This window comes from Chiloscyllium plagiosum, chromosome 5, assembly GCF_004010195.1.
Source record: "Chiloscyllium plagiosum isolate BGI_BamShark_2017 chromosome 5, ASM401019v2, whole genome shotgun sequence".
NCBI classification, from domain to species: domain Eukaryota; kingdom Metazoa; phylum Chordata; class Chondrichthyes; order Orectolobiformes; family Hemiscylliidae; genus Chiloscyllium; species Chiloscyllium plagiosum.
This window is the reverse complement of record NC_057714.1, coordinates 80,531,216-80,554,580: the sequence shown is the minus strand read 5'-3', so window position 1 is coordinate 80,554,580 and position 23,365 is coordinate 80,531,216. Positions and strand designations below refer to the sequence as shown.

At 39.4% G+C, this 23,365-nt stretch overlaps 1 protein-coding gene across 4 annotated transcripts in view; it reads right to left on the bottom strand.

The window, feature by feature from the left end:
- Nucleotides 1-23,365, bottom strand: part of LOC122550039 (sickle tail protein-like) — a 710,262-nt gene that overhangs the window by 226,562 nt on the left and 460,335 nt on the right. Inside the window, exon 1 of one of the 4 annotated variants that reach the window (XM_043690465.1) lies at nucleotides 16,965-17,213. The exons of the other annotated variants lie outside the window; for them this stretch is intronic. The gene's annotated coding sequence lies outside the window, so the exon portion shown is untranslated. Of the gene's footprint in view, nucleotides 1-16,964; nucleotides 17,214-23,365 lie in introns of those variants that run through there. 4 annotated transcript variants of the gene reach the window in all.

The window sequence follows — 23,365 nt, the reverse complement described above, 5'->3', positions numbered from 1 at the left end:
AGGCAGGCATAGCTGGGGCCCTTGCGGGTGCCCATGGCTACTCCTTTCGTTTGGAGGAAGTGGGAGGATTGGAAAGTGAAGTTGTTCAGTGTGAGGACCAGTTCAGTCAGTCGAAGGAGGGTGTCAGTGGAAGGGTACTGGTTGGTACGGCAGGAAAGGAAGAAGTGGAGGGCTTTAAGTCCTGCGTGATGGGAGATGGAGGTGTACAGGGACTGGATGTCTATAGTGAAGATAAGGCGTTGGGGACCGGGGAAGCGAAAATCATGGAGGAGGTGGAGGGCGTGGGTGGTGTCCCGAACGTAGGTGGGGAGTTCTTGGACTAAGGGGGACAGGACCGTGTCAAGGTAGATGGTCATGGTTGGTGGGAGGTCAGTCATCTCAGTCTGCAGGAGTTCCTCAGGGTGGTGTCATTGGCTCAACAGTCTTCAGCTACTTCAATGAGCTTCCTTCCTTCCACCAGTAAAGAAGGTAAAAAGGGAGGATGTCCAGTTCAGACCCATTCGCGACTCCTCAGATACTGAAGCAGTCCATGTTCAAATGCAAAAAGGGCAGGCCAATAGCCAAGTTTGGGCTGACAAGTGGCAAGTAACATTCATGCCACACAAATGCCAGGCTAAGACAATCAGCAATAAGATAAACTACTGCCCCTTGACATTCAATGGTGTTACCATTACTGAATCCCACACTAACATTTGATGATACCAGTGACCAGAAACTCAACTACACTTACCACAAACAGTGGCAACAAGTGTAGGTCAGAGGCTAGGAATGGCTACTGTGAATGCTTCATTTCCTGACTCCCCAAAGTCTGTCCATCATCTAGTCCTGATTTGCTTGGATGGGTGCTGCTCCAACAACACTCAAGAAGCCTGTTACCGTCCAGGACAAAGCAGCTCACTTGATTGGCATCACATCCACAAACCAACTTCCTCCACAACCGAAGCTCAGTAGCAACAATATACACTATCTATGCACAGCAAACATTGACCAAAAGGTTCTCAGACAGCACCTTTTCAATCCATGACCATTTCCACCTATAAGAAAAAAAAAGTTATAGATAGCAGATGGACAGAAATGCCAACACTTGCAAGTTTTGCTCCAAACCAATCACCATCCTAAACTTGGAAATATACTGCTGTTCCTCAGCATCATTGGAACTAAATCCTGGAATTCCCTCCATAAGGGCATTGCGGGTCTATCGGCAGCACATGGATTGCAGCAGCTCAAGGGAATCTAAGGACAGGCAATAAATGCTGACCAGCCAGGGATGCCCACATCCCATAATTGAATAAATTAACTTAAAAATACAAACATTCAACCCAGAGGCCATTTGAATTACAAATGGAAAAGTAAATTTAAAAGGCAGCTTACTTATGAAGCCAACATGAGAAAAAGCATTTCACTTTTGCCACACCTCCCTCCTCACCTCCCTCCAAGGCCCCAAAGGAAATTTCCATATCCGCCACAGATTCACCTGCACCTCCACACACATCATCTATTGCATCCTCTGCACCCGATGTGGCCTCCTCTATATTGGGGAGACAGGCCGCCTACTTGCGGAGCGTTTCAGAGAACACCTCGGGGACACCCGGACCAACCAACCCAACCACCATGTAGCTCAACATTTCAATTCCCCCTCCCACTCAACCAAGGATATGCAGGTCTTTGGACTCCCCATCGCCAGACCACAACAACACGACGGTTGGAGGAAGAACGCCTCATCTTCCGGCTAGGAACCCTCCAACCACAAGGGATGAACTCGGATTTCACCAGCTTCCTCATTTCCCCTCCCCCCAGCCATCGATTCTCCTGTTCCCTGGATACTGCCTGACCTGCTGCGCTTTTCCAGCAACACATTTTCAGTACTAATCCATAGCCTAGGAATGCTCCAAACACTTGTAAATACCATTGTAGATACGGTTTGCAAGTTACAAAGAACATTACCAACAAGTCACATTCATTTTTGGGGCAACAGTCAAAACATTTGATACAAACATTAAATAAGCTTGTATAACATTACATCATTTAAGGCATTTTACTAGCGTCCATAAAAAACCCAGCACATTATAAATCAAAGCATCCAAATGGGAATGACAAAGAAATTAAATAATATTCATTTGCCCTTTCTTATTTCATACATAATTTAAAACATACCAGACACCAAAGTAAACCCTTCCACTGCAGGCAGGTACTTCAACACGAATAGTTCTTTACTTGCTGCAAAGAAATTCCAAGTCCATGGTTTTTACAAAATTAATTCAAAACTGTTGACAAACAACAGCCAGAAATGGTCAAAATGCTTTCAAAAGTAATCCCATGATAATCAGAAACTTAAAACGTACAACTTAATGTCATGGGTGAGGAAACACTATACAGTTAAAACAGAGAATAGAAATTCAGGTTCGGAGGAACAACCAGCTCTCAGAGAATTACAATCTCCTTTTATGGCGTGATACCCAGTCAGCCCAGTATTTAACTGTTGAACAGGGAAGATTTATAACTAATATTGCATCATATTACATAGTACATGGAAGCACTGTTAGGGAAGTCAATGGTTTAAGCACCTTCAACGCATAAGACAATTTCTGTTTTCCCTTGCATATAACTATACAAATCTAAAGGAGAAACATCCATCTCTTGTTTACCTTGCCCTAAATGCAACTGTTAGTCTAACATAGGTATTGTTTAAATTGAGCTTCTCTGGGACATCATTGCTCATTTAGCTTCTGTACAGAAGAAAATAACATCCTTGCTGATTTCAAATTTCAACTTATTAATGCTGCCATTTTTCCTTTGATTTTACTGCCTACCTGCTTGACCTTCAAATTCTCCATCTATACAAACTTTCCTAAACCTTGCTCATTGACAATGACTATCTCTGACCACCCACTCCTATTTGTCACTATTCACATCCTTCTAAACCTACTTTTTGCATTCATCCCAAATTACAACATTTTGAATCCAACATCTAGCTTGTGGCATTCTGTTACCAAGGTACTACTGCAGTTAATGATGTCCTCAATTACTCCCTTTGAAATCCTTGCATCCAGTAAAACCTTACTCTTTCCTGTTTATTCTCAAACATGCCACCTATCTCCATTCCTTCAAATCTGAGGCACAGAAACTGCAGTGTTTGACACAAAATTAGCATAGCAATCCAATGCCCATTTGGCTGGATATGGAGTACAATCACGCCAAAAACTGTCAATTATTCCAAGTTCATCCTGGACAGTAAAAACACCATAGTTCCATAAGTAATCATCTCCTGCTGCTGAAGCATTTACCTCCAAGAATCATATAGGCATCTTTGTCATCAAGATGCAGACTACGCATTCAAGTTTCCTCTGGTTCACTCACTAATCTACCACGAACCAGCATCCTTCTCATCTATCATCTCTTATCCCCCAGTAAAGCTCATGAAATCCACCTGCTGCTAGCCACTCCATTCTGAATTGTTCATCTTGTCCCATTATTAGGTTCCTTACATTATAAAAGGAGGTCATGCCTCAGGCAATAACGTACCCTATCAAGAGGGTCGGTAAAAACAATGACTGCAGATGCTGGAAACTAGATTCTGGATTAGCATTGCTGGAAGAGCACAGCAGTTCAGGTAGCATCCAAGGAGCTTTGAAATCGACGTTCGGGCAAAAGCTCTTCATCAGGAATAAAGGCAGTGAGCCTGAAGCGTGGAGAGATAAGCTAGAGGAGGGTGGGGGTGAGGAGAAAGTAGCATAGAGTACAATGGGTGAGTGGGGGAGGGGATGAAGGTGATAGGTCAGGGAGGAGAGGGTGGAGTGGATAGGTGGAAAAGGAGATAGGCAGGTAGGACAAGTCCAGACAAGTCATGGGGACAGTGCTGAGCTGGAAGTTTAGAACTAGGGTGAGGTGGGGGAAGGGGAAATGAGGGTCAGCCTTGCTCAGAAAACCTTTGATCTGCATCATCCCCAAATTGACTGTTTTAATCATCAAAATCATACTGTGACCAAAATATATCTGCATTTTCCTTCCAATTCCACATTCAAACCACTCCAATCGAATTTCTGCTGAGACCATGGCTTTACTTCAGTTCAAAGTAAGGTTAGTAAGTTTGCAGCCATCACAAAAGATCAGTGGAGCTGTGGATAGCGTAGAAGGTTGTCAAAGGATACAGCAGGATATAGATCAATTGCAGATATGGGTGGAGAAATGGCAGATGGAGTTTAATCTGGGTAAGTGTAAGGTGCTGCACTTTGGGAGATCAAATGTTAAGTATACAGCTAATGGCAGGATCCTGAATGGCATTGATGTACAGGTAGATCTTGAGGTTCAAGCCCATTGCTACCTGAAAGTGGACACACAAGTAGATAGGGTAGTAAAGGCGGCATATGGCATGCTTGTCAGGGAATTGAATAAGGCAGTCAGGATGTCATAATGCAGCTTTAGGCCATACTTAGTATTACATTCAATTCTCCTTGCCTACAGGAAGGATATGGAGGGTTTGAAGAGGGTACAGAAGAGGTTTACCAGGTTGTTGCCTCAATTAGAGGATATGAGCTATAAGGAGAGCCTAGAAAAACGTGGGTTGTTTCCTCTGAGCAGAGGAGGCTAAGGGAAGACTGGATAGAATGCCACAAAATTTTGAAATACAGAGAGGCCCGGAGTTGAAATTCTAATACCAGGGGCATGCATTTAAAAAGGTGAGAGGTGGAAAGTTCAAAAGAAGATGTGACTGGCAAGTTCTCTTTTTAAAACAGAGTGGTAGGAGTCTGGTATGTGCTTGTCAGGGGTGATGGGGCAGATACAACAGGGGTATTTAAGGTACTTTTAGATAGGCACATGAATATGCAAGCAATGGAGGGATATGGACCAAAGGGCAGAAAGAAGAGACCAGTTTAATTTGGCATCACGTTCAACACAACATCATGGGCCGAAGAGCCCTTTGCTGTGCTGTACTACATAGAACATCACAGCACAGTACAGGCCCTTCAACCCTCAATGTTGTGCCAACCTTTTATCCTAAAATCAAACTAACCGACACACCCTTTGTTTTACTATCATTCATGTGCCTATCCAAGAGTCACTGAAGTGTCCCTAATGTATCTGACTCCAATACCACTGCTGGCAGTGCATTCCACATACCCACCATTCTCTGTTTAAAGAACCTACCTCTGACATCTCCCTTAAACCTTTCTCTAATTACCTTAAAATTATGCCTCCTTGTGATAGCCGTTTCTGCTCTGAGAAAAGGTCTCTGGTTATCCACGCTATGCCTCTTATCTTATACACCTCTATCAAGTCATCTCTCTTCCTCTTTCACTCCAGTCAGAAAAGCCCTAGCTCCCTCAACTTTTCTTTATAAGACATGCCCTCCAGTTCAGGCAGCAACCTGGTAAATCTCCTCTACAACCTTTCTAAACCTTCCACATCCTTCCTATAAATGAGGTGACCAGAACTGAGCACAATGTTCTAAGTGTGGTGTAACCAGGGCTCTATAGCGCTGCAGCATAACCTGGCAGCTCTTAAACTCAATCCTCCTGCTAATGAAAGCCAACACACCATATGCCTTCTTAACAGCCCTATCAACTTGGGTGGCAACTTTGAGGGATCTACGGACATGGACCCTGCCTTGGACCCTGCCTTTAACCCTGTATTCTGCATTCAAATGTGACCTTTCAAAAATGAATCACTTCACATTTTTCCAGGTTGAACTCCATTTGCCACTTTCAGCCCAGCTCTGCATCTATCAATGTCCCGTTGCAACCTACAATAGCCCTCCATACTATCCACAACTCCAGCTGTTCTATGGTCTATGTAAACAAAGTCTCAAATGATAGCAACTTGGGCTACTATGCACAACCCCTTCTCTTTCGGTTAACCACTTTTCAGCATTTCACATTGCTAGCAATCCTTCACCACATTAACTCCATCTCCAGCTTAATGGGACGCATCTTGTTTGTTTCTACGTTTAGATAATCATAGTCAGCATATTTCCACCAATTACCCCAAACACTTGTTTATCTCAGTGTCTGTGAAGGAACTGTACTTGACAATGCTTGTCCCCCATCTTTGTTTTTGGACGATATTGAACAGAGAATAGAGCGAAGCACAAATGCTCAATACTCAGCTCCATCTGTCCATGATGCAGTTCATCAAATGTATGTGTTGACAGCCTGGTGGCCCAATATCCTATACTGAAAGGTTGACCCACCCTTTAGTTAAACAGTGAAAAAAAATTACCTTCAGCCTGTCACAAACTCCACACTGTCAACACTGCTTGCACTGCCATACATGGTTACTATCATACATTGAACCAGACTATGTGTAGCCTCAGAAACCAAATTAACTCAAGCCTCAAACCTCATCCTTGCCAGAAAGAAAGTCAACTTGCATATCTGTAATATCATCCAACTCTGCTCAAAACCTAAGTTATTCTGCCATTGAAATATTGATCAGGACCTTGATCGCTTCCTTAACTGTTTCAATGTCACCATATTAGCCTGCTCATTTCTAAAATTGAGCTCATCAAAATTCTCCTGCTCACATCCTTCCAATTGCTGCTGGATGACTAAACTGTAACTGGACAGTAAATGAAGGAAAGAAGTGATGCCATGTCTCACCCGGTCCAGGATTTACAGGCATAGTGCATGTGTTGTGTGCGTTCATGTTACGGAGAATCCACAAATTCACTATAAATTGTCTGACTCCCCATGACTCTAACACAAGGAGTAGATCATATAACACAGACACAGAGTTGCATACCTGTCTTCACTGATTTACATGGTCAGGCCCCCAGAGCATCAATTTTGCCATCATACCAGTTGTGTTTAAAACCACACCCTTTCCTTATTCTAAATGTTTACCAGCCTTACAACCTTCTGAAAACTACAGTTTCACTAACCCTAACCTCGAGTATCCCTCAATTCTTTTATTTTTCGTGGACAGTGAATGGCACAGTTGTCAAAGTTCCAAGCTCTTCAGCTCACTCCTTAACACACTCTACCACTAAAATCTCCTTATAACACACTGCTTTGATCAACCTTTTAGTCAATCTTAATAATAATTTTTTAAAAATTGATCGCCATCCCATTACACTTAGGACCTTTGGCTATATTAAAACCTGATATTTCTGTTTTGTTGTATGCAAATTTAGAAAATGTTCTTATTCAGTGCCCAAATAGCATATCCTATAGTAAGCAAGACAGAATTTCAAAGCAGTACAATTACACACAAAATCAAAATTAACTTATGCTCTAAAAGGAGAGAAACAAAAAAAAAGTTATAAAAGATGCACCCTTCAAATAACAGTGGATTTCAAAAAATGGTACAGACGCTGCCTTCATTTTGTATGCACCAAACCTTCAAAGAGGTTTTAGTACATAAATTATGATCATTTAGTGCTTGAATGTCATTTTTATTGGTAGAAAATATAACAGATTGCTTTCATTACTCTCTTATACCAGGTTAGCTTGATTTATTAAAAACATATGAAATGTGTAATGGGAGTGTTGAAAGCAGAGGCTGATATCATGCACAATTCTGGCTAATACCTCATACACTTATTAGTTACTATTGTGGACTATTTACAAAATGTTGTGCTCACAGCAAAACATAATATACTGATAAGTCGATGTGTAAACTATTTTTTTGAGCTGCACTAATGAAGTAAGAGGTAAGCGTACCAAACAAATGTATTACTCCAGAAAGAGCAATATTTCCCAACTATTTTCTCTCTGACCCCATTTCAAAGCTTCAAAATTATCTCAGATTTTTTTTTGGCGGGGGGGTAAAGGGAAGATGAGAGGGTGGATGTGAAGTGGTTATTGAGACTGGTGGGTGCGGCAGAGGCAGATCATGAGAGAACACAACCTCAAGTCTGCTGGACCACTAATAATAAAGACGATGTGGTTACTTGACATTTCTTCGAGGAGAAAGTGAGGTCTGCAGATGCTGGAGATCAAAGTTGAAACTTTATTGCTGGAACAGCACAGCAGGTCAGGCAGCATCCAGGGAACAGGAGATTCGACGTTTCGGGCACAGGCCCTTCTTCAGGATTCCTGAAGAAGGGCCTGTGCCCGAAACGTCGAATCTCCTGTTCCCTGGATGCTGCCTGACCTGCTGAGCTGTTCCAGCAATAAAGTTTCATACTTGACATTTCTGTCTATCTTCAGAAATTTTTAACCCTTAGTTTATAAAGAATCTATTAAAAGTATTCACAAACTTTGTTCCTATCACCTTGAGAAGGAGAGAATGCCAAAATCATGTCACCCTCTGCAAGAAACAAATTTCCCTTCACTTTTGTCTTAAACAGGCTAATCCTTACTTCATAATTCCCTTGTCCTAAACTTTCTCAAAAGCCATAACATCATTTCTATCTACCCTGTCAAAGCTCTTCAGTCTTACAAATTTCAATCTTTCCTCATAAGGCAAGCCATCCTTTCCACGTATTAATCTAAAACACCTAATCTAATAAGTAGGATAAAAAAGGTAGATTTAGACACCCAAACGCCTCTTTGTGTTGAAATAATATGCTTCCTTTTTATTCTTGTCAAAAATGGACAACCCACATTTTATTTCCAAATCTTTGCCCATTCATTCTCTCTCCCTTTGTAATAACCTTACATCCTCTTCAGTTTAATTTCCTGCCTTTGTCTCATCAGCAAATTTAGTAACTGAATCTTTGGTCCCATCATCCAAGTAATTTGCTAAACTTTGAGACCCCAGCAAAGCACCCTGTGACACATCATTACTAAAGCCTAGCCAATCGAAAAAGACCCATGCTTCCTGTTAGTACAACCAGTCCATTACTTTCTCAAAGAACTCCTATAATTAAACTTGAATTACCTTTCTTAAAACCACGTTGACTCTACCTGACTACCTAAATTTAAGTGCCCTGCCAAAATATTTTTAATAACAATTTCTAATATTTTCCCTGTGACATGTTAATTGGTCTTTAACTTCCTATTTTCTGTCTGTTCCTTGTTGAATAAAAGGGAGTTGCATTTGGTAATTTCCAACGTAATGGAGCTTTCCCTGAAATAAAAGAATTTTGGCAAGTTTAAACAAATATATTAACTCTCACTAGCCATCTCTTTTAAGACCCTAAACTGAAGTCCACCAGGCCCAGGGGCTCATCAGCCCACAGTTCCAACAATTTGTTCAGAATCACATTTTTGGTAAATGTTTTTTATGCAGTTTTCTTTCCCTCCCATTTCCTGATTTACAGTTATTTCTGGGATGTTACTAAAGTCCTCTGCTAGTGAAGCCTGCTGCAAATTGTCCTTTTTAAATCCCCACACTCATTCGATAAGACAAATGTCCCTTCTTTAAAAATGAAAAGATTTAAACAATCTTTAGAAACTCGTACTGTTTTAAATATTTCCACCTATCGTTTGCTCAATTTTTCCCCTTCTTTTGAACCTTTTGGTTATTCATTGTTTTTTACATCAGGTCTAATGTTCTGACATGCATAATGATTTATCTTTCTTTAAACACAATTACTTTTTAAAACTTTGTTTGACTGACTATGGATGATATAATGTATTTATTCTGCATTTTCTGCTATCACATCTCAAATTACATAGGGCTTTACTTAATTTGTCAGTTCCCTTTAGCTCGGTCCGACTTCATGCCCTGAGAATTGTCCTTATTCAAGTTTAAAACATCAGTTTTGGACACTCTTCTGTTCCTCAAATCTGAACATATAATTTCAATTATATTGGATTGCTGTTACCTGTGAGATTATTACATATCATACCTTACTACACAATACCAGGTCTAGTACAGCCTGCTATCTGTTTGGCACATGCTATTCTACCAAACTATTCCAAAAACATTGTATGAACACATCTAGACTACCTTTGCCCATTTAGATTTTTCCAGTCTATTGATAAATTAATATCTCCCATGATTATCACTGTACCTTTCTGACAAACCCCATTAGTCTCCATCTGACAGAGTACTTGCTGTCAGGGTCCCATAAGTGGCTTCTTGTTTTTATTATTTCAGGTATATTTGAGATAGATATCAGATTTCAGTAAGATCAAAAAAATTGGTTTGACAATAGGAGATGCAAACTTTACTCATCTCTCTTTGAGATTATTCCTCGTTGTTCCACGAACAGGGTCATCCTTCCAGCTTTCCTATCCTTTCTAAATTTCATGTGTTCTTCAGTAGTCAGGTCCTAATCAAGATCATCCACAGGTATTTCTCTAATGGCTCTCAGATAAATTTTATTTCTATTTGCATTATTTATTCATCTGTTCAAATATTACCTGCATTCTGATAGAGTCTTTAGGTATTTTTTAGATTTTGTAACTGTGATGCTGTTCCTTTAACAAGGTTATGTTGCTCTTGGCTTTTTCTTTTTCCCCAGAGAGATCGTAAAAGGGCTTTAGGGCCAGTTTGATTATAGCTAACAGATACTACCTCAGAAAAAAAAAAGGCTTGCGAGTGTTTGAAAAAAAAAAGCACTTGCACAATGAAAGGGGAGTGGCCAGTTCTCCCAGCTCAGCTTTTCTCTGGTTTGATTTGGTTTTGGTAGTCTGGCTATTCACTGAAAGCAGTCAGGCAGATGTGAAGCCGCAGGTCTGGGGCAGCACGGTGGCTCAGTGGTCAGCACCGCAGCCTCACAGCATCAGAAACCCAGGTTCGATTCCAGCCTCAGATGACTGTGTGTGGAGTTTGCACATTCTCCCCGTGTCTGCGTGGGTGTGCTCCGGTTTTCTCCCACAGTCCAAAGGTGTGCAGGTTGGGTGAATTGGCCAAGCTAAATTGCCCATGGTGTTCAGGGATGTGTAGGTTAGGTGCATTAGTCAGGGGTAAAACAGTGTAACAGGGAATGGGTTTGGGTGGGATATTCTGAGGGTCGGTGTGGACTTGTTGCGCCGAAGGACCTGTTGCAACACTGTATGGATTCTATCAAATTATTCAATTCTATTAAATAACCTGCAGCCTTATTATTGGTTTTCTCTAGATTGGGGCAAGGAATGGAAACTACCAATGTGTTTATCACATCCCTTACAAATGAATCTTGCCTTATCTCTACTCTTTAATTTATTACATTCACCATATTTGATCCCTTGCTATTTTCAAATCCTCTTTACTTCAGTATTTATATGGCTTAATAGGCAAGGACTGTTTAGGGACAGTCAACATGGCTTTGAGCAAGGGAAATTGTGTCTCACTAACTTAAATGAATTTTTTTTTGAAGATTGAAGACGACAGTGGTAGAAGCTGTCTTTATGGACTTCAGTAAAGCATTCAACAAGGTTCCACATGGTTGGCTGGTTATTAAGGTTAGATCGCATGGGATCCAGGGGGAGCTAGCCAATTGGATATAAAATTGTCTTGAAGGTAGAAGACAGAGGATGTTGGATGGTTGCTTTTTGAACCAGAGGCCTGTGACGAGTGGTGTGCCACAAGGATCGATGCTAGGTCCACTGTTTTTCATCATTTATATAAATGATTTGGACGTGAATTTGGAGGTATGGTTAGTAAGTTTGCAGATGACATTAAAAAAAAACTGGCATTGAAGACAGTGGAGAAGGTTAAGACTATAACGGGACCTTGATTAGATGGGCGAATGGGCAGAGGAGTGGCAGACGGAGTTTAGTTTAGATAAATGAGGCAAATCAGGATAGGACATATATACCTAATGGTAAGGCCCTGGGGACTATTGCCAAAATTGGAGACTCTTGCCAAAATTGGAGACTCAGCAGTGCACGTGCACATGCACAGTGGAGTTGCAGGTAGACAGGGTTGTGAAGGTGAAATTTGGCAAGCTTGCCTTCACTGGTCAGAAGATTGAATATTGGAATTAAGATGTCATTTTGTGGTTGTACAGGACATCGGTGAGACCCCTTTTAGAATACTGCATATAATTCAGGCACCCTTTTATAAGAAAGTTGTTGCTACACTTGAAAGGGTACAGAAAAGATTTACAAGAATGTTGGTGGGACCGGAGGGTTTAAGTCACTGGGACAGGCTGTATAGGATGGGGCTTTTTCTCCCTGGAACTTGGGAGGCTGAGGGATGACCTTGTGGTGGCTGAGGTCATGAGGGGCATGGATAAAGTGAATAGTCAAGGTCTTTCTCCAAGGTTGGGGTGAGTCCAAAAGTAGAGGGGATAGATTTAAAGGTGAGAGGAGAAAAGATTTAAGACCAGACAGGTTTTTTTTTTAAAACAAAGATGGTGGTGGGTGTATGGAATGAGCTGCCAGTGTAAAGTGGTGGAGGGGTCACAATTACAACTTTAAAAAAAGGCATCTGGATTGGTATCTGAAGGGTTTAGAGGAATATGAAAATAGATCAGATTGGGATGTCTGGTCAGTGTTGACAAGCTAGACTGAAGGGTCTGTTTCTGTGCTGTGTGACAATATAAGAAAACACAAGCCTCAGCATACTTCAAGTACAGATCATCCCATAGGTATAGGCCCCATTTTCCCGAGGATTGCTACACCTGCCCTATAAACCAGAATCCATTACTCCCAGTCTTTGAATCATACATTCATTTCTCTAATCAGAGTTGCCCAATGGCAATTGACAAGTGGTTCAGATAATAATCTAGAGATTCTGACTACTGAGTGCTGACCGCTTAATTTGCCATTAGCAACTCATACTTCTTACATAGAACATTTTCCTTGACTTGCCGAGTGTATCAGTACCTACATAATTGGGTCCTCCCCTATCTGCTCTAAGTTCCTCTCTAGCCATGAGCAACAATGCCTTCTGGACTCTTGCTCTTGCGGGGGGCGGGGGGAAGAGCGAGGAGAGAATGGTGTCAATACCCCTATTGGACTATCTCTTGATACCACCACATTAAATTTGCTCCCCCATCTGCATGAATGTAATACCATACAGGAAACCAGTTAAACAGTTCATCCAAATAACCTGAAAGAATTTCAAACTTATTGATCAGTTGCAAAAGTTTGAGGCTCCTGCAATCCTGGCCCCCTCAGCTGCTTCACTAAGCCAGAACCCCCGGTGTCCATTTAAATACCATCTCATGACAACTCAGAACATTCCAAAGGGTTTCAGATTCAATCAATTACATTGAGAGTAATAAAATATTGAAGTGTGAAAACAGACCAGACAGTTTTACATACAGAACATGAACTTTTTAAAAACAATCTGTTTGGAGGTGTTGACAGAGGTCACAAGTGAATTTTAAAAAACATACACCATTATTCTGTACTAGAACTACATTGTTGTCCCTTCACTTTTCCAAAGCAAGAGTCAGACTGTAAAGTTAACTCTGTTCCTCTCTCCAAAGATGAGATTGGAAGTGACATGGCACCAGGTTATATTCCAACAGGTTTACTAACCTGTTGGACAAAAACCTTGTGTCATGTGACTTTGGACCTCATCCACCCCAATCCAACACCGGCACATCATCTCCAAAGATGCTGGCAGTTCCTCAATTTCTTCAGCATTTTCCATTTATGTTCACATTTCAAAATACGTTGAACTTGTTAACTTATGTTAAAATGATATTTTTTGGGTTTCCTGGAACGATGAGATGATGTTTCCTCTCATGAGAGAGTCTAGGACAAGACGACAGTCTCAGAATAAAGGGGCGTCAATTTAAGACTGAGATAAGGAGGAATTTTCTCTGAGTTGCATGTCCTTTTTGGAACTCCATGTCACAGAGATCTCTGGGGGCAGAGTCCTTCCATCCCTGAGATGGATAGATTCTTAATCAATAGGGCAATCAAGGGTTATGGGGAAATTGCAAATATGGTCTTTTAATACAGAACAATTAGTAATGAATTATCAGCTATGTTGCTTCAATTACGAATCTTACACCAATCTTGCAAAAATGAAAAATCTTTTGGGATTAATTTACATTTGAAATAAAATTCAGCACGTTAGAGAAGGGTCAAAAGAACAATTTTTATAACTGTATCCAAAAAATTAAGTGGTTGCAGGGTAATCAACCTTTCAGTTCAAAAACCAGTAATCATGTTAACTCAGACTTACATAGGCTGTTATTACTTGTTAGCCATCATAAAGAGTACAACTTCAACTGAAGAATTAGTGATGGAAATTAAAGTATCATACTCTGCACCACTGGGTTAATTTTGTTTTCAATCATGCTTTGTGATCTCCAACCACAGATTTAAATGAAAAGCAACTGCCTAAAGAAAGAGAAACATGAAATAGGTTCCTGATGACTTAAGTGAGCACATGTACCACCCAGTATGATACTAGCTCACAGATTACACAGAAGCAGACTCTATCCCTGCACGTTAGATAATCTCAGCTGAGATTTTAGCAATATTAGTTTTGTTGCTCCTCTAGTATACAGTACAAGAAATCCAAGTCTTCCACTCAACTGAAAAACAGAAGTTCATGATGAAAAATGTGCTAAATAGATTAGGCTTGACTATGATATTCCTTCAGAATGGAATTTTGACGTCGTAAAATTCGTTATTTAAGAAAAACATGAAAAAAAGCCAGGAAATTAAAGAAGAAGTGTCAGTTCAAGATCTCGTGGGGAAGTTGTCAAAAACCTATAATTAAGGACAGAGTGCATATCCACGAGACATTAAAGTTAGATCATGAATTGTTTTAGAAGCTGTACATTCTTGTTTAAATTTTAGAACATATTCTGCTGGTCTAAACCTTTGTCACTGGCACAAGTTGACTGGAATTTCTGGAAAGTTCCAATCAGCAGATAGCAGGATACAACTAAAACCACAATCCTCCTGCATTGCATGAACCATGCAATCAAACACTAAAGACAGTAGTGTTTGGAAACGAAACCACTTTAAAAAAAAGTCTGAAGGTTTTCTAAATTTGGGCATTTCAAGGTGCTGTGCTAGACTATACAGTTCTTATACCATACAGATGATATATGAACTCAGACAGTTAAAACAAGCACATGACAGGCAAGCTCAAATTTTCAGTTCAAACAGTATGGTTGCGCACACGTTTTGTATTAGCCAAGGGTCATATTTTCAAGAGATACAGAAAGCTGCACTTCTTTTACATTTGAAGCTACAGAGAGTGTGTACTACCTGCATTCCTTCAGTAAAGTATCTAGATAGATTCTACATTTCATATTGTAATTAAATTAAACCCTTGTAAATAACTGATACTAAAACATTTTCTTGAACACGTACCAGAGGGGGAGAAAAGGAAAATCAGAAATGTCAAGCAGCAATGTGCAATTAGTAAAATAGACTTTCATACACTAAAAACTACATAGCATTAGTTATCTGTTGCAATTTAACGTCACTGCAACACAACCACACCTGCCAATTTTTAAATGAAATTTAAACAAATGTTTCTTTCAGTACAATGGCATTTACCCTGCACGCTGTAAGCACTGAAGCCCATAATGTTAAAAAAAACTGCAGCTCAGAAGTTGTAAATCCTCCTATTATGCACGTCCACTTTTCATGCAGCCTGGAGACTTGTACAAAAACAGAAGTATCACAGCTGTCAGATAAATCACCTACCGGCTTATAGCTCCACCAAGGAAACACCAGACTCAACATTTTACAGGAATGGGGATATTATCTTGGAGGCTTAAAACATGTGAACAAAATACTAGAAGTAACAAAAGTTTCTTTCCACAAACCAAAAACATTACTGGATGTACACAAAGTTATTCCACGAGATCTTAACAGGACAGAAGGTGACTATTTAATCCATCTAGACAGTGTAACATCTTTGAGAGAGATATCCAACGAACCCCATTTCCCCACACTTGTTCATAACTTTCAAAAGGAAATTAAGTAATTGAAAATAGCTATGACACATTTTTCACCCAACAGGCTGCATGAACTACAATAACTCAACACTGCAAAGGAATTCTCATCTCCCTGTCGGTTCTTTTGAACAAAAGCACTGCTTAGCAAACTTTGCCAGTGGCAACCATTTCTTCTTTTTTGCCCTCTCAGAGCTTGAGAATTTTGAAAGTCACTTCATTCATCTTTAACATTTCCTGCTTTCAGAATAATCCCTGCTGTTCTGATCTTTCCACATAGTTGATGCCCCATCTATCTGAGAAAAAGAGAAAACACTAGAAAGTGTTTAGGAAGCCAGGCAGCACCTCTAGAAAACAGAAACAAAGTTAAATGTTGCAGGTTGATGACCGATGGACAGGCTGTATATTATTTGACTGACATTAGAAATACTTGCACATGAACCTGTTCAGAGATGTTATTACATTTCTGGAGCTTGAACCCAAGCCTCCTGAATCAAAGGTAGGGAAAATACCATTGCTGCATCACAAGAGCCCTTAAATGACATCTACAGCATGGTTCAGGAAATCACAGCCTTGTTGCCCCAAATTGCCCATCTATCAACTCCAATTACAAGACATTCTCAGGCTACAAATGGTGAGGAAGTATTGATAATTTGATTTTAGCAGTTGAAGGGACTTGTTGTAATTTTACTTTCACATCAGTTAAGATGAGAAATGATCTAACACCCACAAAATGTAGTTATTCATCATAAAATACATTTTCTTGCTTCTGCACAAAGAGTCCAAGATATGAATTAGGAGTGAGAGTAGACCATTCACCCCCTCTTGCCTGCTCCACTTCAAAACCACAGCTAATTTGATTATGCAGCCAACTTCACATCCCCATCTACCCTCAATAAATGTTTAGATCAAAAGTAGAATTATTTATGCCTAACTGAAAATTAATCATAATTTGAAAAACCATGGGTTAATAGTAAACATATGTTTACTAAAAGGCCTGCAATAACCAACAAAGGTGGAGATTGCTGATGTAGCGTAAATGGCATCAGGTATAGATATTCAGAAAACATTTGACAAAAAAAAACATATAATTAAAGTTTAGGTCTAGAATCTATAGCAAAACATTCCACTTCATCTGAAACTCAAAACAAAATGTGAAGTTCATCTATTAGTACATGTAAATTCATTTCATCCACCACACAGGATTAAAAAGTAAACAGATGCAACCATCCTTCATTTCTTACAAGGCAGGATTCATTTGACCAGAACTTACCTCTTACCATTTACAGGTCAGACCACTTTCTTGCTGATACTACCAGTTCAGGCAGAACTAAGTTTTTTTTATAGTTTTTACATCTCCAAACAAGTTCAAACCAACAGGAAATCATTGCACTGATTTTTTTTTAAATCCCAAAAACAAAGAGGCTTTTTCATGCCACCATTCCAACACTACTAATCCCTGAAACAACTATGAAAATTCACATCATTCAAACAAAGACACCCATTATTACAACAGGTTCTCTTTCGCCCTCTGGGGAACAGACAACACACATCAGGTGACAACAAATCAATGATTATGAATGCACATGGTTGATCCAATGGGAAGAACCCAATTACCAGATCTGTTGGCTGCTCATCAAATGAACCCAGTCACAGACAATTCATGAAGACAAGAAGTTACGATTGCTATTTCTGCATTAAAATATGTTCAACAAATTTCCTCTTAAATGTAAAACATCCAAACACTAAAGTATATCCAATAACCTGTCCATATAAATTACTTCCTTGAATCTTTTTACAGATTTTTAATGAAATGTTCAAGTTCATATAAAAGTACACCAGTAATTATATGCGCTTAACATTTACATGAATTCTTATGTGTTGTCTATAAGTGAGAAAACTTGTTTAGAATGTTATTTTATACTCCTAATGTTAAACAGAATGTTCAATATCATGAATAATTCCTCCTCAAGGCTTGAGTTAGGTTTCCAAACCACTTGCATTAACTCTCCAACTTTGACCAATTTCAGTCAGTTATCTGGTAATCATTCATTTAACAGTGATGATACTACTTTGCAATTCAGTGAAATGACCATTCAAAAATATCAAAACCTAGTAAAAGCTGTGTTGCTCATGTCCAGTAAGGAATAATTAATGTATTAACATCATAATAATTTCATTAAGAAGGCTGTTGCAGAATATTCAATTTTTCCTTCTAAACTTGGATTTTTCTTGATATGCACAGTTGATGGTAACACTATCAAATTGAGAAGTTGTGCAGAATTTAGAATAGAGGGTGGTCCTTGTGGGCGGTTCAGTGTACTCGAATATTCGAATAACAGGAACTAGCATCTCATTGGTCAACAAGGGCTTAGGTTTCAGTTCCTTCTGAAACATTGGAGGACACATTATGCTCTTCAAAATGATATACATATCTCTAGATAGTACAGCAACCAATTTACATCCTTAATATATGACCTTTCCGACAAAAAAAGTTGAGCAATCATTTTAACTAGCACCAAGTCCAGTTCACCATCACCGCAGAGCTTACTGATCTATATTGGCCCCAGCCCAACACCTTAACTCTGAAATATTTGTTGTTAAGTTCAAACTTCCTTATGGCCTCATTCTCTCTCATCTCTGTAAACCCCTCCAGCTCTACAACTCATATCTGCACCCATCTAGTTCTGGCATCTTTTGCATCCATGATTTTAATAGTTCTATGGGTGGTTATGCCTTCAGCTGCTGAGGCCTAAGATCTGGACAAAAACAAAGAACTGCAGATGCTGGAAATCAGGAACAAAAACTGAAATTGCTGGAGAAACTCAGCAGGTCAGGCAGCATTTATGTAGAGAAAGCAATGTCAAAATTTTGAAAGGTAGGGACCAAAGTTCTAAAGATGGGTCACTGGACTTGAAACATTGATTCTGTTTTCCCTCCACAAATGCTGTCGGAAATGCAGAGCTTCTCCAGTCAATTCTGTTTTGTTGCTTAAGCTCTGGAGCTTCCTTCTGAAACATCTACGCAAATCCAATTTTCATTGCTCCTTTAAGATGCATATAGAAATGCAAATCATTACTTTTATTATTCACAAATTATATGTTAATTCCATGATAAATAAGTGTACAGTAAGTACTGTACTGGAATGAATAATATAACTAAGAAGAATATGAGATACTTTCCTGTTGCCTTCCTCACACGTATTTAAAGGAAGTATAATTCCTCTGCTTGGAAGATCCTCCATTTGTAAGTAGCCACAGTCACTTGATATTTTGACACTTCCAATATTATCATTGAAAATCCATGGCTTCCAATTCTGGCCATTGCTCATTACCTTGAACTTGGAACTTTTACATGGACCTAGGCATATTCAGAAAGGGGCAGAGACAATCATTACCCCAAAGTCTTAAATGATTGAAACATTCTGACTTGCTATTTGTTGCCTGCAGTAATCAATCTCAAATAGCATATTCTTTCTTGTCTTTCTGCAACAAATTACAGTTTTTTCTTCATAGGATGTGGGCAAAGACAGTGTTTGTTGCCCATTTCTAATGTCCCTTGAGAAGAAGTAGAGTGCTTTTTTAAATCAAGAATTAATAATGTTATTCTTGGTCTGGAATCATACATAAGTCAGACAAAGGATTGTTGACGTGCTTACCGAATGTACCAGGCGGAATTTTATGATAATTGATAATAGTTTCATTATCACTATTACTGAAACAAGATTTGAACTTTGATTTATTTAAATAAAGTGATTAATATTGAAACTCAATTTCCATCAGCTACTATGGTAAAATTTCAATTAAAGTCCTAAAAGCATTAAACCAGCCTTCAAGTCCTTGTTGGCCTGAGCTTTCAAATCCCCTTTCAACTGTACAGTTGAAAAAGAAACCAAAGAACAGAAAATACTTTAACTATACTAATATCGACAGGGTTTCTAACAAATATGAGGGGCAATGAGGTTCTGTGCTGTGTTGTCAAGGCAATTCCTTTCTGAGGGGGACATGATGGCTCCGTGGTCAGCACTGCTGCCTCACAGTACAAGGGACCCAGGTTTGATTCTAGCCTTGGGTGACTGTCTGTGTGGAGTCTGCTTTTTCTCCCTGTGTCTGTGTGGGTTTCTACCTGGTGCTCTGGTTTCCTCCCACAGTCCAAAGATGTGTAGCTTAGGTGGATTAGCCATGTTAAATTGCTCTGTAGTGTGCTAGGTTGATTATCAGTTAGGGTAGGTTAGCTCTTTGGAGGCCCAGTGCAGACTCAATGGACCAAATGCCCTCTATAGCACTGTAGGGATTCTAATTGAATCATATTGATGGTGTCTAGAATGGCCTGAGTTTGAGGTTCAGTTGAGATTTGCCTAGGACTTAAGGGTCAGGCTCAGCCAAGTAGGGATAATAAATATGCTTAACTATTTCTAAACTAAGTTATTAAGGAATTCACATTACTTCTTCCTATACTCATTTACATTAAGAATTAGGCTGCTTGGAGCTAAAGTTACAAGACTCACAAGTTTGCTCGAGAATTCTGAATACTGTTGAAATTTAACCAGGGGCTTCCCACCACAGGCTTGAAACATTGCAAAAGCAAACAGCTCTGTCCTTGAGTTTTATCCAGTTGGGATCTGTTTTAAGATAAATATTCAATATTGTGTATTTAAAAGAAGCACCTTTCTTGTGGGTTTTTGCAAGTACTGAAGTAAAGGGCTTGCTTTTTTCAGAGTTGTGACACCACAGAAGAGAAAAGATCAGGCTAGCCTCTACAAGCAAATGCCTGCACTGAAGCTTTTGTTTCTCCCCTGTCTAGACAACCTAGAAATTGTATTAGGATGAACTACATATACATTTCCTGCAACAAAGCTTAACAACCAGCTGTTTATGTAGCAGACAGACATCTAACAATCCATGCAATATGGTCAAATTTTACAATTATTTTCTATGAAAGCTTGGCACTGTCATTAAAAATGAACTGTTATTGGCAAATCAATTAACACGTTCCTCAACTATTACTCTAGATTGTGAAATAACATACTCTTAACAATTAACTACTTAGATACCTCTGAAAAGTCTTTTGTTTTCTCTTTGGATTCTCTTTGATCTCATCAATTGGAGTAGGCAGCTTCCAAGTTTCTGCCACTGGTGATCTATGACTAACCACTAGGAGGTGCAAAAGAGCAGTCTGGAATCTTGGTCGTTAATTTCCCCCTTCCTAGATAACTTACAAAAAAGGTATTTGAAAATCACAGCCTACCTGCCTTGTCTGACATTAATCAGCTAGCTATGATTGAAAGTTAACAGATTCAATTGCCTCTCCATGCCAACCAGTCAGCATCCTCTTCTCATACTGTATATGTTGGGGTCCCCTTTCAAAGGAGAAAGTGAGGATGACAGATGCTGGAGATCAGAGTCACTGGACAAGCACAGCTGGTCAGGCAGCATTCGAGCAGCAGGAGAATTGATGTTTCGGGCATAAACCCTTCATCAGGAATTCCCTTTCAAACTTTGTTTCTTGAATCCTTGTCCTGATAAATGCAAGACTACATTTCTTTTTAGTGATGTTTATTCACTCTTTAAAATATATACACTATTGTCTTGCAAAAGTGACCACTTTCCAAAAACATTTCAAAGTCTACAAGTGGAGGGAACAGAGTTAAAGGAATATTGGAGATCATTCAAAATTCCAGGGATGTGATGATAGCGCACAAACCTGAAGATCCAAGTATTAGCCATCCAAAAAAAATCAAGACACATGATAATTTGATTTATAGGATTTATTAACTTAATTTATAAACTACGAAAGTCAACATGTGATCTGACACAAACTCATTGCCTTTCTATTCTATTGCGACAACTGTCAGCAAGGTGACTTTGGTTAAGTCACCAAACATTGTCGTAAATATTGGCCACTATTCACCTCAGTGTAGCATTTGTAATAGTGGACCTCCATGTTCCTCCATCACCACTCATCCATGGTTCACTTCCAATGGACCATCCCCATGTCTCTCTGCTTCTACCTGCTCCAAGTCAGCCAGAATATCTTCAGAATGGTGAAATTTTCCTCCCTGCACATTTATACATAAAAAACATTGGTGGGCTCTCATTTATATGTTGCCCCATAGGTATATAGTTGATTACTATCTACTATGAACTTTCCATCAGTTCCTTTCACTCCACAGCCTCCGAGGGCATCCATCCTTGATCAAATATAAGTCTACAGAAGTTATAAGCAACATATTGATGTAGATATCTTGGCAAAGTCTTGAAATTCAAATACAAGTTTCAGTGTGGACCAGTGTTCACCTCTGGAATTCTGCTAAGAATTCTGTCATGAAACAATTAATAACAGATTTACTATCCAAACAATTTTTGATTTACAAAATAATTTTGGCAATAAGGATCCAAAGCAGAACTGGCAAGGCAATGTTGTAACGTTTATTAATATGCCCACAGAGGAACATGCATCACTTCCTGAAATTCCCCACCACATGAATCAAAAGTGCTCCTGTGCAGGGAATAAGAGATTCAAGTAAAATATTCCATGAAACTAAAGAATTCCCCAGTAACTAGCCACAGAGACATGCTGGAGAAAATTAGAAAATAAAGGTAAAACTAAATTTGAGTAATTGTGACTAAAGCCTAATCTTATACTTTGTATACAGTAAACAAAAAGATGATTTGAGAGCTTCACCCCAATGAGTAAAGGCACTCATGAAGATAACACCAAGCCACACGAACATTGTTCAATTCCCAGTTTTTTCAAGGTTTGTTGATCTCAGCTGTGTTGGCAGCAATTAAGCTGCCACAATTGGTTGCTCAGATAAGGAGGGGAAGAATCTAGCAACATTTACTGCTTCTGATCATTATCTAATAATCCTACTTAGAACAATTTTTGTGATCAGTGGATCAGCAATGATATCTTTAAATGCCTGAAGAGTCTCTACTTTTCGAGTATCATTGTTCTCATCTGAACCTAGACTCATTCTCACTAAATGGGTTGTGGCCCGAATCAGAATATCACCAACTGAAAATCGAGGATTCACTACAAGTTGAGGCTCATGTTTGAAAAATGACACTACGGTTGGTGAATCGATGGATGGAGCTACATTTTAGCAAGAGCGAGTGGCTTCAGAACAGGTGTAAAAGAGGGAGGAGAAAAGTCAAATCATATTATAATTTCAGCATCTAAATTTAATCTGAAAACAACCTTAAAATAGCTTCAGACTAAGAAACTAGGTCTTGGCTCAGCAGTGCAGGTGACTCACGCTACCAACTCCACCCCCTAAGGTTATCAGCACACAGGAGAAAAAATCCAGAAACAAACAACGAGTCCACCTGAGCCTTTGGTTTCACTCTTTCCCTTCTCATCCATTCCACCACTATCTCTGCACATACACCCCTCTAATCACACCTCCCAGTAGGAATGATTACTCCTGGCCCAAAAGTACCATCTTTCCTGTTCAATTTTTTACTATCCTAAGTCAGCCCAGACACGTGGCTCCCACATAAGGTGAAGAACAACTTCGTTAACATTCAATTATTGCAGCCTATGACATTAAAAAACAATTATACACTTAGGATATTCCTTGTTGTGGGCTATCTGGCAACAGACCCAAGATGGAAGCCATGGTAATCATTAAATATCTGCATCTCTTCAAACTCCTTTTGATCAGGAAGATGA